Source organism: Pomacea canaliculata, linkage group LG1 (assembly GCF_003073045.1).
Source record: "Pomacea canaliculata isolate SZHN2017 linkage group LG1, ASM307304v1, whole genome shotgun sequence".
In the NCBI taxonomy this organism is placed as follows: domain Eukaryota; kingdom Metazoa; phylum Mollusca; class Gastropoda; order Architaenioglossa; family Ampullariidae; genus Pomacea; species Pomacea canaliculata.
This window is the reverse complement of record NC_037590.1, coordinates 16,148,921-16,165,597: the sequence shown is the minus strand read 5'-3', so window position 1 is coordinate 16,165,597 and position 16,677 is coordinate 16,148,921. Positions and strand designations below refer to the sequence as shown.

At 42.1% G+C, this 16,677-nt stretch overlaps 1 long non-coding RNA gene across 1 annotated transcript in view; it reads left to right on the top strand.

Annotated features, from left to right (window-relative positions):
* The window catches only part of LOC112571896, a 58,522-nt gene extending 46,964 nt beyond the window's left edge, over positions 1-11,558 (top strand). Inside the window, exon 3 of the long non-coding RNA XR_003100905.1 lies at positions 4,828-11,558. This is a non-coding gene — a long non-coding RNA (uncharacterized LOC112571896). The remainder of the gene's footprint in view (positions 1-4,827) is intronic.
* Positions 11,559-16,677: the final 5,119 nt, after the last annotated feature.

Sequence of the window (16,677 nt, the reverse complement as noted above, 5' to 3'; positions counted from 1 at the left end):
GTGTAAAAAATACAGGTGTGTCGTCCAGGTGTTTGTGATTACGTGCGAGTCTTTGCGTCTGCCTATTAAAGTGTGTGTTTGTGTTGTAGCTCATCAAGAAGTTTTCACGATCATTTCTCAACCATGTTTATTAATGTTTTATCACTTCTTAACAGACCTTTAACAGCCTCGTAACTATGACATCACCAACCTTGTTGCTCATAAGGCTAACCACATTTTTGCTTTTTTAAATTCTTTATAAACAATGTAAGTAATTAGTTACAATATGCTGAATACCCTGTTCTGAGTGAGAAACACCCTTTCGAACGGTGAGATAAAAATAATCACAATAATGTCTTCTTATTGTATGCTTTAAGCTCTCCCACTGGCTTCGCTTTTTTTTTTTTTCTCTCTGCTCTTTAACGTTTGTGATGAATGGAAGAGAAGGATAGTTTATTACAGTTTTGAGATTTAATATCCTATACCGACACAGACTGTTAAAAAATTGTATTAGGGTTGGCCTTCAAGGAGGGACAAAAACTTGACTGATAAGATATCCGGATTTCCTTTGCTGTACCTTTTGACAGAATGGGAAGAGAAAACTTAAAGAAATACTCTAGTTGGGCTTTAAGCGGGGCGAAGGTGGTGGTAGGGGGTTGTCGACTGGCAAAAGATTTAAATTTCCTTCACAGTTCCTGTAGAGTGCAATCATCCTCTAACCTTTGACTCTTTGGGTGGTGCCTGACAGCCCAACAGACTACGATCTCGCTCCGTGATACTTTCGTCTGACGTTCTTCAGGGAGTATCATCTGGCAGCGTCAGATTTTGCGTCCTCTACATTTCCTCGGATAATCTTTTTGCACGTACCGGCGAGAAGGGGAAACGTGAGTAGAGAACGATAGATATACATTGAGATACCACAAAGCTGTCCAAGTCACGTTCGCCGTCACGTTCCGAGAAACACTCGTTAGGCCTCGTGTTGCGCTCGTGACGGTCTCACCGACCATCGAAACAATTATTTGAAGGTAATAAACGTCTTTTTCTCCTTTCAGATTAATGATCTGTCGTGTCATTGCAATCTCGTGTTTATCTGATTTATTTCTCTTCACAAGGTGTTCTGAACGAGCTGTAGGCTCAGCTGCGAGTTAACTTGTTTTCTTGTCTGGAGGCAAATAAAAATTGGTCTTTTACACATACACTATTTGATTTTTGCCTACCCTACCTCATCTCACCTCACCTGACCAGATGTGGGTAACAGAATGCGCAGTCAGCACACATTCTTTTTTCCTTGGCGTGTGAGCAGCTGGGCGGTACATAACGGTCTCAAACGTGTCAGAAATAAACCTTAGTGAACGCAGTGGGATTAGGGTTACCTGAGAGATAAATTATCACGTGCATAGGCCGGAATGAGTAGATCATGGTGCAGGGATAGAGGACAATGCAGATGGCAGCTTTGCGGTTGTGACCGCCATGCGTCCAATACAAATGTTGAACGAGAGGCCAGGGTAGAGACATAAGGAAGTAGTGTAACTTCAGGAAAACTCAGTTTTGCCACAAAGTTCGGTGAAAGATGGTGAGACAAGCTAAGAATAAATTGATTAATTGTGAGGACGGATTCGAAAGAACTGTGCGAAGACTAGCCATACGCCGTTACTACACCGTTTGGTCAGTCATTTGCCTGAGCAACCTTTGAACCTCAGACCGAGATCGACTGGTGCTCTGAAGTCGAACACTGAAATCGTGTTAACACATTAAGTGTGGAATTTTCCCTCAGAGGAAAATAGAAATTTAGAAGACGACTACAACGATGTGGTGGACACCGGAAGAGTATTCCAGTCACCTGCTTCTCTGCTCTTACCAATCTTAAAATTGAACACCACGCATGTGCAGTCAGCGGAACATGAAAAAACCGCCAGTCATTCCGAGCATTATGATTGTCGACTGTAGCAAGTCATCTTCGGCTTCTTCGTCATGGAAGGGGGAAAAAGGCAACAACCATTTCTTCCCTTCTCTGAAAGGAGAAAGAAGAAATGTATTACGAACTAATTTAATTAGGGTTTATTTCACGCCGTCTGGGCCTACGCGCATGCGTTGCAATGGTGTTCTGACCAATCAGGCATCGTCTTGTTCAGCTCCAGCCATTTCGCCATTCTGTCTTCCTGTCTAGCGCTCACAACGGGGTCGGTTGTTTGTCGTCAGCAGAGTGTTAAAGGCTTCCATTTGCTGCCAATTTCGGAGTCCGATCGCTGCTAACCCTGGTTGTCTGGACTCGATGGAGAATGTCGGTCAGTACAAAAGGAAGATTGTTTTATGTTATAGCGAGAGTCGCCATGCAGCATGATTCCTGCGTACATCACACGATTGCCGACTGACATCTTTATGAAGAATGAGTTTTCTCTCGGTAGGGTTGGGGCCAGCTTTCACCAGAAAGACATATCATGATTGATTTTCTTTTGTCCAGCCAGAATAATCGAAGCATTATGGGAATGGTGGCAAACAGATGTATTACGGCCTGTGCGTTGGAGTGTCCGCTCAGGCTCCACGTCTGTGACAGCTGCTGCGGTGAAGCGGAGCGTAAATAAATGCAGTTCAACTCTTGTTCCTGATATCAAAAGCGAAAGTAGAACAAAGGGCTGGAAAAATGCGAGGTTGCGGCAACCAGAGACCAACACGCGCACAACAAAACGCGCATGTGAGAATATGAATAACTCATGCAAGAACTGGAAAAGCTAATTGTTCTGTCTGTCTGTCTGTCTGTCTGTCTGTCCTTCCCTTTCTCTCTACGCATGTACACACACATAAGCATGCGCACACGCATACACACTCTTGCTTTTACTTGAATGTAGTAGAAAAGTGTCCCTGTATGTGTTTACACGTCCCTAACAATTCTTCCTTTTGGTGTCTGCTTCCCAGCTTGTCTAATGGAGGAATAGCAAAAAGAAAAAAATCTCATTGGAAGTGTTTTGTGTCTTCTTTAATTAAGTTGCGTCGATCACTCAGCTTCTTCATATCTCCTCCCATAACTCATTTCTTCCGGTCTTCGCCACCTGTCCGAGACGACAGTCTGTCGACACCATTGAAAGCAAGCTACGCGCACCTTGTCATCTCCTCTCCATCGACAGAAACCTAAGAATGACAGGTACAGATCTTTTTGGCCTCGAGTTGGGGAAACAGATGCACAGGAAGAAAAAGCTTTTCGCCAACACTGAGCAGGACGTTGATGTGATTGTAGCGCCGTTTGGTCATTAAGTCCACATGTCCTGCCATCAGCAACTTACTTATCAGTTCGCAAAGTGTAGGGTCATATGAGGACAGTGACCACCTGCTGGCTGTATGAAGGATTATATAAGCACAGTGGACCGAATTCTGGCTGTATGAAAGATTACACCAAGCTGGCGGATCTAACACCGAGTTAGTGGAGCATGATGTGACGAGCTTTGACAACAACCACATAGGTCTGATCGACTTGCAGTAGTAGGGATAGCTACCTTGAAAATGTTTTGATCACTAATGAGGTATAATACGTTTTGGAAATGAACGAAGTAAAGTTTTTCTTTCCTGGACATCCCTATTATCCCTCTATTTGTTCCGATTGTGATTTTGGTTGAGAAGAGAGAGAGAGAGAGAAAAAGAAGAGAGAGACATAGGTGTCGTTGTTTATGGCAATGGGAATCCAGCTGATAGAAAACTCAATATGTCTAACACATTTTCCAGCTGTTGCACCCTCATATCCTTAGCTTTGTGTTTTATTGCTTGTCTTTTAACAACAGCTACTGCCTACGTGAAAGCTGCGCTCACCCGCTCTCTCTCTCTCTCTAAGCGGGGCACGCCCACGCACACACACACACACGCACTCACACGCACACACGCACACATGTGCACACAGCAGTCGAGAAGGAAACGATGGAGAAAATATAATAAGCCCTGTACAGGTTTATGATAAAGCTGTGTGCCGAGTGTCAGCTAATACTGCACAATATTAATCACCAGCTTATACATAATCTGCGCCTGACGACTACAAGTCGATTGTAAATTTTCATCATCGTGTCGTTTACCGGAGCTTTGTGGTTCCAGCCAGGACAACACCTAGACACAGAAGGTAGGTTAGTTCGTGATTTATTAGTCTGGGGGACCGATCCTTGAAGCAAGGTAACATCCGAACCAGAAGGTGTTGCAGTTCCTTGAGATTTGTGTTTGTTTCTGGGGCAGGTGAAAAAAAAACTGCGGCGTTCTACAGGTAGTTGTCACAGTCGGTCCTGGATTATTGAATCGAAGATTGTTCCTTCAACTTGGTCTGTAAACGAACTCCTCAGTAAGCGATACTTCAGGCCTAAAGCTAGTGGGTTTCAATCAACCATTTTGAGGTATTGCTTTATATTGGCTTCATACTAGGTTATCATCTTCATTTTAATCTCAATAGCCTTCTTTTGATTTTTATCCTTTCGTCAGGTAAAGTCATGGTCTTTCCTTTTCCTAACATGTCTCACTAGACTGGAAGCACAATAAAGCGCTCGTTTATACTAAAACTGTGGACGATCTTTAGTAGAGTGTACACTGACCAACTGTGGAAACAAGACTAAGAGAGATGACAATATATTTATATTATATCATAGTATAGTATCAGATGCTGAGCCTTCCCGCTGCCGTTGTCCACGACAAAAGTTCTCGTACTGACCAAAGAGTTAATCGTAACCTGGAGTGGTTATTTCAGTATCAGCATGTTTTATTGGGCAATTATTCTTAGGGGTAAAAAATGCAATTAATAACAAGTGATGATTAAAAGTAAGTAAATAGATATTGTTTCAATTTACTAACTTTCTAAATGTGTATCATTTTATTTTATTTCAGGAATTACGGTGCAATCTGAGACTACGCAATAGCCAAGGTAGGACGGTGTTTGTCGTATGTTGTATTATTTCTGCGGTCATTCTGATTCCATGTGTGTGTGTGTGCTCATATATCTGCATATATATATTAAATAAGTGTGTAGCACAGAAAAATCTATTGCTTTCCAGCAAAGCATCTGGACTGGAATTGATGTATACCACCTGTCTGTCTGTTTGTAAACGTAAAAACTTCCTGAAATGTTCTGTGGACCTAGTTGGTTGATATGGCAGCCATGGAGACACGGTGACATGGAGTTCGATGTCAGTGACAAGCAACAGGTGATGTTCACTCTCCGTGGATTCAGACAAACGTGTGGCGACACAGTTCACATCGAGTTCAGATGGCGATTGGCGGGCATCGAGAGAAACTTGCAGAGTGTGGACGAGGGTCGCTAGCTTAGTCTGCAGCTTCACACCTGGGGAGGGCGGCTACACAATTATTCTCCGTGTTCCAAGTCGCTTGCAGGCAGAAAAGCCGGTCAAAGCACAGCATTATCGAGTGTGCAGGCTACATTTACTCAGCTGTGCAAGGTAGGAAACGACAACAGCCCGACTGAAAGTTTAAATAAAGCATGTAAATAATAGGTAGTGCCATCTGTTGGGAGTCAACAGGGGGGCGCAGTATGAACACTGATGTCTGACTCCACATCGAGTGTTGTATCTCTGTTTCTCTATCTCTTGCTTTCGTTTCCCTCTGTCTCTCACATGCTCACACTAACACGAACGCACACACACACATACACCACACACACACACACACACACCACACACACACACACAAGAGAGAGAAGCATACACTCTCGCAGTTTTTGAGTGAGATAATGATGTGTTATTACAGGTTTCTCGAATGCCAGCTAAAACATTTCTTCGGTCTGGGGTTATTATTGTCTCTTTGTGACGCACTCGCTTCGTTACACCGAGGCAGTTCTCATGCTAATTTGCTTCGCAAAACGATGCTTTTATCTGTCGTTTGGGCTGAAACAAAACAACAGACAGCAGCCGAATCCCTTCGCATCTTGCAAACCAGGAATCAGCAACAACAGAGATACGCACGCCTAGCACGCAACAAAAAATTTATGCAGATATTTAAATGCGAATTTTGTTTGAGGACAGAGCACTGCTGATAGAGATTTAAAAAATTCAATGTAGCTGTGTGATTTAAAGCCGTGAGTTATTTGTTTTCGGCAGGAGATACGGACAGACATCTTTCACAAGCAAAACACATGCTTTTCACACGGACACACACGCACGCAAACGCATGCGCGCTCTCACTAACACACATACACATGCACATACACATGCATACATGGCAATCACTAGGTACGAAAAAGGGTGAGAAAGACAGAGTAGGTGTTTTATTTATCGCCGAAGCATTGGTTTAAACACCATTAAAACACACAGCAGCGTGAGTATGATGTAGTTGTAACATTTTAACGTCCTCCCTACCTCACAAAAGTTCCCACACAGTTCCTAGAGTTTCCTTAATTGAAGGAGAAATTTGTGCCGAGTATAATTAACCTGCTCGCTAGTTACACAAAAATAAAAGATAAAATTAAAAAAAAAAAAGAGGGAAAAACGAAACTGCGCTTAGGAAATAAACTCCGCAGCATATTTTTAGAGTTTTCAACATCTTGTAAATTAATGATGATAAATACTTTCCTTTAGAAAAGCTTCATTTTAAATAAAAAAAAAGATACAATGAACTCGTATCCTTTACTTACTTTCTTCATAAAAAAAGACAGCAATAGCCATTTAATGTGCAAAAAATATGTGTCCTTATTCAGTTATATAAAAGGCAACGGAATAAACCAATCAGTGTCCATGCTATAAAAACTACCTGTTGAAGTAGAGTAAGAGACATAGATATGAAGTGACCTAGATGAGTAGAAGTCACCCATCTGTCGCTTACTGAGTCCAGGATCCTGGTTCTGTTTTCTTTAAATGTGCAACGTAGTTTTTCAGGTTTTGAAAGTGTGAGAGAGAACGTGAGTGATATATGTTTGTGTGTGTGTGTGACAGAGAAAGAGAGGGTGAGTGATATGTTTGTATGTGTGTGTGAGAGAGAGAGAGAGTAGTATGTGTGTAAACTCCTGTATTATGTCCACCCATACCGTTCAAAGTCCCCATCAGTGGAGCAAGGCATGACGGGAGCGAATGTCGGGAGGTGCGGGTAGCCGGGGTGAGAGGGGTGGCCCAAGAGAAATACTATTCAGCGTGCTATTATTTCTTCATTTCTGGTTTGAAGTATCCACCACCTGTCTCTCTCTCACACACACACCCATCGATCAGCGTGCGGCCAGCTGACAAGCCAGCCAGACCCGTACACTGCAGCACTCAGCTCCACTCCAAACATCCAGGACCCTCCGCCTCTCCACGTGCAGCTCACCTTCCTCTCACCTTTCACCTCTGTGCGTTCAGCGATCCAGTCACAATCGCGTGGATGCACGTGCTTGGGTTCGAGGAGCAGGACTGCGGAAATCTCGCTAGACGGTGAACTTACGACTCTTTTCATTAGCATCGCATTTCATCGAAATAACAAACACTGCGCTTGCTCTTGCTGTGGAAAAGATTGGGGGTGTGGTGCAGTTTGAGGGAATGTTTTCGACCAAGCGATAGAGAGGAAAGCCAGACCCTGAAATCAAGCCTCAAATGCTCATCGTAATATAACAATGTCACGTGGTCAGGCCTACGAGGTCAGATGCACGAGCAGCAGAGGAATTTCACAAACAAAACAAAACATCTCCCCCTTCTCTGGTCAAAACAACAGACTACACAAGGAGACCTAACTCTGCGTATGAACTTTATATATATTCTTTTTTCTTTCAGGTACTTTTTCCGCTTAATGTCGCTAATTTGATAAATTGCGAGGAGAGTAATCTTGTACACCCACTCCCGCTAGCTGCCTAACTAATGGCTGCCTAATGCTTTGTCCTTGGCACTTACAAGCGAATGGGAGAGCCTATTATAATAAAACTGTAAGGCTTAATTGGGACTTTGGTTCCCCAAAGCTGATGTCACCTCCCGGAGAGTTAATGTTGCCGACAAATTGGCTGATAAAGCTGTATACTGGTTCCATTTTTTAAACCAGTCCTTGGTCTTTGAAACCGACTGTTTTTAATCTCAGCTCTGGCTTGGAGCAGACGTGGCGGTCTGTTGTTGCAAGACTCTCTTTTCTATGAACGAAAGACTGGTGAACACTGCAGTAAATGTATATACAGTATATGTACATAGAGTATACACTGCACTACAGACTTTATTGCCCAATACCGGTATCGAACGACACAAAATGTATTGTATATTGCAGTAATTATCTGAAAAAAGGGTTTTTTGCGTGCTACAGTAATTATCGAATGAAGCGGACATACTATAAACATTAGCAGACATTACAGCAATTATCTAGTGCAACATACACATGGCAGTGACACTAACGTGTTGTTTGGACAGGATCTGCTTAGTCCTGCACTTTAGCTGAGACCATCAAGAGAGAAATTTGAAGCCATAATTTCAATTGTAATTTTATATTATTATTATAATTTTCTATTAATTAGTTCCTTTGAGAAGAAGCACTAAACAAAAATATCCATCACACTGTAAACTCACCTCCATCAGTTAATTGTTTTGCTTTCAACAAGAAAGCTGCCAAGTCCTCCCCTTCTGGAATACAACAGTCCTCTGACATCGAGAATTCTCCACTGCGACATGGAGGAGCTCAAGCCAACAGTCAATAAATGCCTGAGTAGCTTTTCCCTTTAAGCTCTATACAGACTGTTTACGATGTGGAGGGAGTTGGAGATTCTTTGATATCTTCTAGTTTTAGCGAGAAGAGAATCATCAACCGATGCCAGATGACCTCCAGGATGACCTAGCGCAAACGGAAGTTGATGTTGTGGTGTTTATTTTTCTTGCAACCCTGGTTGTCCATCGTTTCAAGTCCGTGCGTGAGTTGAAATGCAAAAGAAGAGGTCACAGGAGACACATCCCCTAGTGTCTCCTTTGTGATGATTACTTTCCTGTTGCGATGGCATTATTTGGTTAACATTTTTAAGGCAGGGCGGAAACCGTGAGATGTCAGCGCACTAATGGCTGTCTCTGGCCATCGATTCCTTTATCTGCAGAACAGTGCCGGCTAAAAATGTTACATCTGAAGATGTAAAATACAAACATGTCCTGCATCAACATTGTTCTTTGTGGCTTTTGCCTGTTCTTTATGATGTTCTTGCTGTGTGTTTGACATGTATCGCCATCCATGATAGTCGATTTGTTGTTTTCCTCCAAACCTTCCTCATCGTCTTTATCACTAAGGTTTTTTTTTCTCTCCATCTTCGTAGCTTTTTTATCCCAGCGAAAGTAACTGGATTCCTTTTATGACTTCTTAATTACTTGTGAGAAAGACAAGTGTGGGTATCAGCTACAAGCTTGTGGACATCGATAGGATTACCGCAAGGTGAATCTTAGTGGACTAGAAGATGTGGAGCAGATGTGTGTGTGAGAGAGAGGGAGGGAGAGAGAGAGGAAGCAGAGGAAGAGAGATGGGACTTGCGTGTGGAGTCTGACAAACTGCTCAGCAATCATCGATTTTATGACATTTTTATTTGTCAGATATTTTATCGCCTCTGCATTAATCAGTATGGGTTCGGCTTATGAAGAAGCCACCCACCTTTCATCAGCATTTCCTTGCATGTTGTTTTGTCTTGTCTTCCGCTAACAAAACAATAACACTTCTTGTCTAAGAATGCGCATTGCTAATGATTGCCTGATACCCAAAACTTAGGAACTAGGCATTCATTAAAGTTCTACCTCGTTCTTGTCCTTTATTAAATATGTAGTCATGACAACGCAATGGATTTGTAATATCACATATATTATGTTTTGTACATGCATAACCGTGCATATATATATATATCACACGTATCTCAACCACACACATATATATTTCTCGTTTTGGTACTATCTTTTTCCCGTTATTTACCGTTTGATTCAAAAGCAACTGGTGTTGACCTTCACCTTAACGTCGATCTGTTGGTAGCACATTACACTTTTATCAGACACAATCCCCACACGGACCGATCGTACAGATCATCGAAAATAAACTCGACACCCCGTGACCATCCGCCACACGCCATCCTCCTGCCTGTAAGTTTGTTTTAGCCGCCAGCTCGTATTAGATCCTACCTCAGGGCCCGAGGTGCAGGCAAGTGAGGTGTGTGTGTGTGTGACGTCCTCCTCTTGCTGACGTCCAATGCACCAACCGCCTGCACGTGCGAGGCAACCACCCAATCCTGCCATCTCCTGCTGTGCATCCATCCGTCCTTGCTGCACGTTTCTAGTTGACGGCAGTTTGTTTAGGACTTTTTTTTTTGGTCGGCTGCACGTGAAGGTCACGTGACTGTTGTTTTCGTGTGAATGTGTGTACGTGTCCTTGTGTCTGCGTGCGCACTCATCTGTGTATATGCAACTCTTAGTATATGCATGTATTTGTTGAAAAATGTATGTCAGGCACGAATAAGCTGATTGAGAGAGGAGACAACTGCAGAAATGAGCTTCTAAAAATTGTCTCCATTAAGTACTAACTGATAATAGGCCCATTGTATATCAATGTAGACTGACATTTCCCGCGATTGTCTCGCCTCTGTGGTGTGGATGGAACGAGCGCACTGCAGTCTACAGTCTATTGATCATATATTTAGGGAGCTGCAGATGGAGCGAACGTACAGCTGTCTACACAGTAATGTTCATGGAGCGGAGAGACAGTCACTGCACTGGCCGACAGCTTCCTGCTCACAAGAGAAGTGAACATGGCTAGAGAATTCCCCATGTTATTGAGAGAATAACCCCATGCGTCCATCACATCACGTGACGTCTCATCTGTCATAGCATTTGTCATCAACCCCAAATGACAAACACATATCACAAACCGAAGGATATACAACTGAAGTTTGCGACCTCGGTATATTTGAAACCATCATCCTGATTGGTACTTGTATTCGAGTCTTTAATCCTTCTACTTCAACATCTTCGTAAAAAATTTTGAACTGTATGAAATTTATGGTCGCTTTTTTATGATGAAAAAGCCCATAATTTGGTGCGTAGCTTATTCCAGGAGGGATTTTGTAGCTGATGGAGTGAGTGTATGTCAACCGAGATTGCTGCTCAAACAGGAAGTGATCGATCACTTCAGTGCGTCAAACCATCTCACAGTTGAACCCACACGAGTCAGAGCGACCCCCTACGGCCATGGCAGTCACTGGCAGAAATAATGTGGCCTCACTTGACAAGGAATATGTCAGGTGAGCAGTTAGTCGTTTAAACCCAACACATTCTGTCCATCAAGTGGCGATTATTTTCGGCTTGTTTATATTCGCACAACCTTCATTCTACAAACATTCGACAGTGTTTGCCGGCATTATAAACAAGCTCAGGTATATCACGGAATAAAATTTGTCTCAATAGCTCCACATGATGCACGAAATCAAAAATAATAAATAAATAATACTTAAAGAAATCGAACCGTGCTTGGCTGGTTCTTGATCAACCGTTACAGAAACCAAAATGAGTTTGGTCCTGTTTGCACGCCTCAGGAGTCGTGCTAGTCGTTGTCAAAGCCCTGATAGAAATATTTTACTCCAGTTTAAACCTAATCCCAAAGCTGAGTCATTCGAGACTAGGCCTGGGGCTTAGTGAAGCAAAAAAAAAAAAAACAGCAACAACATAAAAAAAAACAAAGAAAAGCGAACAAACAAACAAAATCAAAAACAAAAAATAACTGTCAATAGACAAATATTTCCTTTTTTTGATTGCTCATCCTGAACTGGAAACATTTCTTGTTGCTGTTAGCTGTAAGAATTATCGCCACAACATTATTGTTCAGCAAAAACCTAAGCTCGTGGCTGTGGTTTGTTTCAAATATTTATTATACACATGTTGTGGCACTTTGACAGCTCTCAGAGATTAGCAAACAAATTAGTGGTGAGACTGAACAGAACACGCGACGTGTCCTGGCCAGATATTTCCATTTGTATTATTGTATATAATATTCTGCACCAGAATTGTAAGGGATGTTCTACAAATGTCCCCCATGGCACTCCGATTCATCAACATGAATTTGTCGTTCAGAAATATTGTTTTCTTCAGAAAATCTTATTGCATCATTTCCAAGATACATTTTTTTTTTGTTAATATCAAACGAATCGTCAGGACCGGCTGAAATATCATTCTATTGAGCTGGCAGACCCTGAACTTAGGTAGAGTAAATACTTACTTCTATTTTTTTAAGTTGGTGACGAACACAAAGATTCCTTCTCATTGTCAGCTAGCATTACTTGATCATAGCAGTACACTAATCAGACCGAGTTAATTACAAGGCAAGGTTCCTGTTCCCTGTATGACACACATTTTTGAATTAATTTTCTTCCGAATTTTCAAGGCTTGAAAACCTTGCTTCTCTCAGAATTTCCAAGTGCTGCTTTCAATAACGGAAAAAGTAAGACTTCAAGTAAATCCACTTTGATTGAGTCTCCATCCCCGAAAAATAGCAAATAAATTAAAAATTTTAATTACAAAGCATTTATTGTGATAAACTATATTGTCAAAGATACCTTCGATTAAGGCCACAACAGTTTTAAACTTAATGTCATGCCAAATATGGGTTAGGCTGTAAAAACACCTGCTGCCGAAGAGTCAATATTTGTTCTAATGCTCTGTCATTTAAAGACGACTAATAAACACCATGGTTGAAAATAGAAATAGGAATGAGACATCTCGAGACGATGTATCAGGAAGGACAACATTCTCCAACGATTGTCTGAAACGGAACTACAAGGTCCCTTTGACGGATCCTCCCAGTCTCATCCAATGGGACGTATGTATGTAGCAAATACACATCCACACCTAGTAGTTCTGTCAACCCACAACAAATCTTTCTTGTCATAGCTGTGATACACAAGACCCGGACCTCTACATTCTCAGCCGAGGTCAGGGCAGGTATCGAATGACAGGACTCCGCAACGCTTCCGGTTGATAGCTAAACCTGGATTAACGTTACCCCGAGTGATTGCCATCGACATTGTAGAACTTGCGGTGACCTTACAGTTGCCTGGCCTGTAGTGTACATGGCGTCAGTCTGGTGTCACTGGTGTCGCCATCATTGCTACATCTTGACGGCTGTAGGTTTGTTCCAGCTTCTTCTGACATCTTCAAGTAAGAGCTTCGACAAGGCCTCGACATGCGTCGAGTCCTCGAGAGCTGCTCAAACAAGACACTAAAACAAAGTCCGATGATCCAGAGCCCGTGAAAGTCTTTTTTTTTTTTAAATTAAGAATGAGGAGGGACCTTTGTTCGCAAAGGCTTTGTTATTCAGCCTCGCGAGATGACTCAAAACCTTCTAGTTGCAAATGGAAATGATTTATCTTTAAATATAGTGAAGAGCGTAAGTTTTGGAGATTTAACAAAGTAAGCTTCTGAACTTTTGTTAAATCTGAAAAAAAAAACCCAAAAAAACTCCATCACCTGAAAAGTTTCTAAAGAAAATTTGCTGACATTGCGATTTCAAGTTTGAGCAACGAAACGCAGAGAAACCATCCTAATCTCTGCCCACCTCCTTATAATAATAATAATGAAGCGTTCAGAGCTGAATCAGAACTTACATGCTTACTTACAGTCTTGCCCTTCTGTTTGTACCCGGGGTGTGTAAGAAACGGTGGTTTGCGTGGGGAAGAGGAGAGACTGAGTCTCACGGTTACATCATCTTGCTTGGTGTTGGTCAGCCGAGGCCGATGTAATTTCCTTACCTTTCATTATTATGAATCCTCTTCTTTTGCTTCATAAATGTAGCCCTAAATCCTGTCTTTATTTCTGGCGTGGTTATTGTTTTTATCGATTTATTCGAAAAAAATGTGTCGGTTATGAAAGAGCTGTTAATTAATTTCTTTGAGCTGGTTAATCTCAAGCACAACTTCAAGCTCACACACACATTTCCTTGGACTTATTTACTTTTTAGTCCAAAGTTTTTTTGTTGAAAAAAATACTTTTATTATGGATTTACTGGATATATTTTCACAACATCGACTTTGCTGGTTTAAAGGTTCAAAGTTGTCGAGCTCGCCATTCGCCACATTAATAATCAGCCGCAGCTTGCGTTGCCGGGCAGCACGAGTAGTAAAATCCCGGCAGCTGCCGGTGTGGACCAGGGCGGAAATGACGTGTCAAGGGACCAGTTACGTGCAGCCTCGACCTCATCGGAAGTGAAGGATGGGAGTGTTGCCAAGACGTGGAAATGAGGCGGCAGAGCTAAGGCCGGAGCCTAGACGAGCTGAGCTCCCCCGAGAGCACAGGGCTTCCGTGCGGCCTGTCAGAGATTTAGCAGCAGGTCGAATTGTTTTGACTTCCCTCTGATCGAGTTCTCGCCAGTTTGCTGCAGACCGTCTGGAACCTGGTCTTTTATTTATTTATTTTTAAAAAAAAAATTATTATTATAAATCCAGGGGCTTTTATCCGTTTCCTGGAAAAAATAATTTGAAATATTTAACCCGAGATTGAAATTGTGGACAATTACAGACCAGAATAGAAGCAATGATACCACAGGTTATTTTTTGATGGGGGAGAGAGAGAGAAAGATTTTAATAAATAAGTTAAAGAAAATAAAGTTTGGTCAAATGTTATCTGGGCGCAGGAGGGCATCGGTAACATAAACGTGTTTAGTCTGATTGTTTTTGGATTTTTATGAATTGTTTACTCAGCGAGATTTAAAACTGAATTCAATAATTTGCAGAAAATGTGGGATTAGGTAACGATTTCTACTCAAAATTATTTCCATAAAAATGGCTGAAGGGACAGGGTGTTACGAAAAAGGCTGATTAGCAAGCCATCTGGCACTGTAGATACTTTACAGTTCCGTCTCTTCTTAAGTCTTTAGAAAGTTTAGTACTAATCGAAACATACACCGGAATATGCACCATGTGGCACGGATTGTAATACCACAGGTGTTCACACGGAGACACTAAACCCTGTTTTTATTGGCTGACGGAAGGAGAGAAAGAAAAGTGAGGGGAGAGAAAGGAAATTAAAAACCAGGCTGCAAACACTCGCTCTCCTAACCCGCACACACACACACACAAACACACATTCATTCATCAACAGATTTTGTTCACCAGTTCTTTTTGGTCATGACACGCCTTCAAGAACGTCTTACGAGAATGAACAATAATTATCCTGCAGGTGTTAAAAAAAAACTCAGGTAAGGCATCTGGAAGGTGGGAGTAATTAGGTTTTTACTCCAAGCCAACAACTACATCTATATCACGGCAAATGTCTTGTCCTCTAACTAGTTCAGAAAAACAGCATCAAGCCGAAGCCGACATGTGAACCCGAGACATCCAATCCTCACTGTCTTGATGACAGGCGTTAATCGTTGTGCCACCGGGAGGGCATCGCTGGTGTTAAGACTGCGGCCACTGGTGTCATCCCCTGTATTATAACATTGAAAAGTGGAATAACATCTTTTCCTTCCTTCACAGTTGGAAATGTAGCACGTCACCCAAAACAGTAACATGGAAAGGCTTCACGTGCGTCACTGGGGACAAGGATACTCCAGAAGCGTTCAACTGTCTTTGGGAGTCTTCATCGTGTACTTGCCGCGGTGCAGACCAATTTATACCAAAGTATTACAAAATATATTCCGAGCAATCCCATGCATCGTAGTTTTAGTTGTCGAACTTTCTGAAGGACTGTTATTTATGTTTGTATCCGAAACGGAAAACTTGTCAGCCGAATTTTCCCTTGAAAATAAATACATTATACCGGTAGACGAAGAGATTCTCAGCGCGTCCATCAAGAGATCATTTTTCATACAGTATCCAACAAAAAAGACGAATTCTTGTAGCTTGCCATCACTGATAGATGACAAAAGCCTTTTTAGTTACTGGATTGCACGCACACACTCACGTGCACGCGAGCGGGATGCTCCTGGCAAACACTGACAACAGACTAACGATTTTCGAAAAGAAGATAGATGTTGGTGAGCCCGTGGTCATTTTGTTGCTGCTGCTGAAGATAAATTCTTGGGGCGTCGAGTGCGCGCAAGATGTACTGTGAGCAGGGACTCCATCTACAGTCAGCCTCTCGCTCCCTCCATTACCCAGGGACGTCCACCGAGCTTCTGCCTTCCTGTGTTGTCGTGTTCATTTTCTTTTAGCTGTTCACGTTCCTGGATACTGTTCTCAAGAGAATACACGATGTCCCCCGAGTAATTTATAAGACTGACTCCTTTCTATGTTGTCTTGTTAATTTTATTTCCGCGTTCAGCTTAAGGTTGTAAAACTACAGAACAAAGAACCTGGCTTGTAACGGGAGGCTGGAAGGAAGTGGTGTGGCAAATGTTTCGGGATAAAGTTACAAACGAGACGAAAGTAACAGTTTCGAACTTTTTGAAATGTTTACGTATTTTTAAACTTTTTTCAAAAAAATTGTAAGCAGAAAGAATAGGAAACAAACAACCAAAACAGTTTCAAAAAATGCACAAAACAACCAAAAATAAATCTCAAGACAAAACTAGCAATTTTGTTTTGCAATATCAACGATAAGACAATACGAAGTAAATAATAAATGTGCGGCTGCTTCAGTCTCAGACAGAAGCGTGTACACACCGGATGTGACGTCATCGCGAGGCACCGGTACAAGAAAGGCTGCAGAGAGACATGGCGAGGCGTTTTCAATAGAGATACAACCTTCACAGAAGTTCGTCTTCTGCCCTCACAGTTCTCTGTAAGCCTGGTATACTTCTGGCAAAGGTGACAAGCACCAGCCTCGTTGTCGTGGC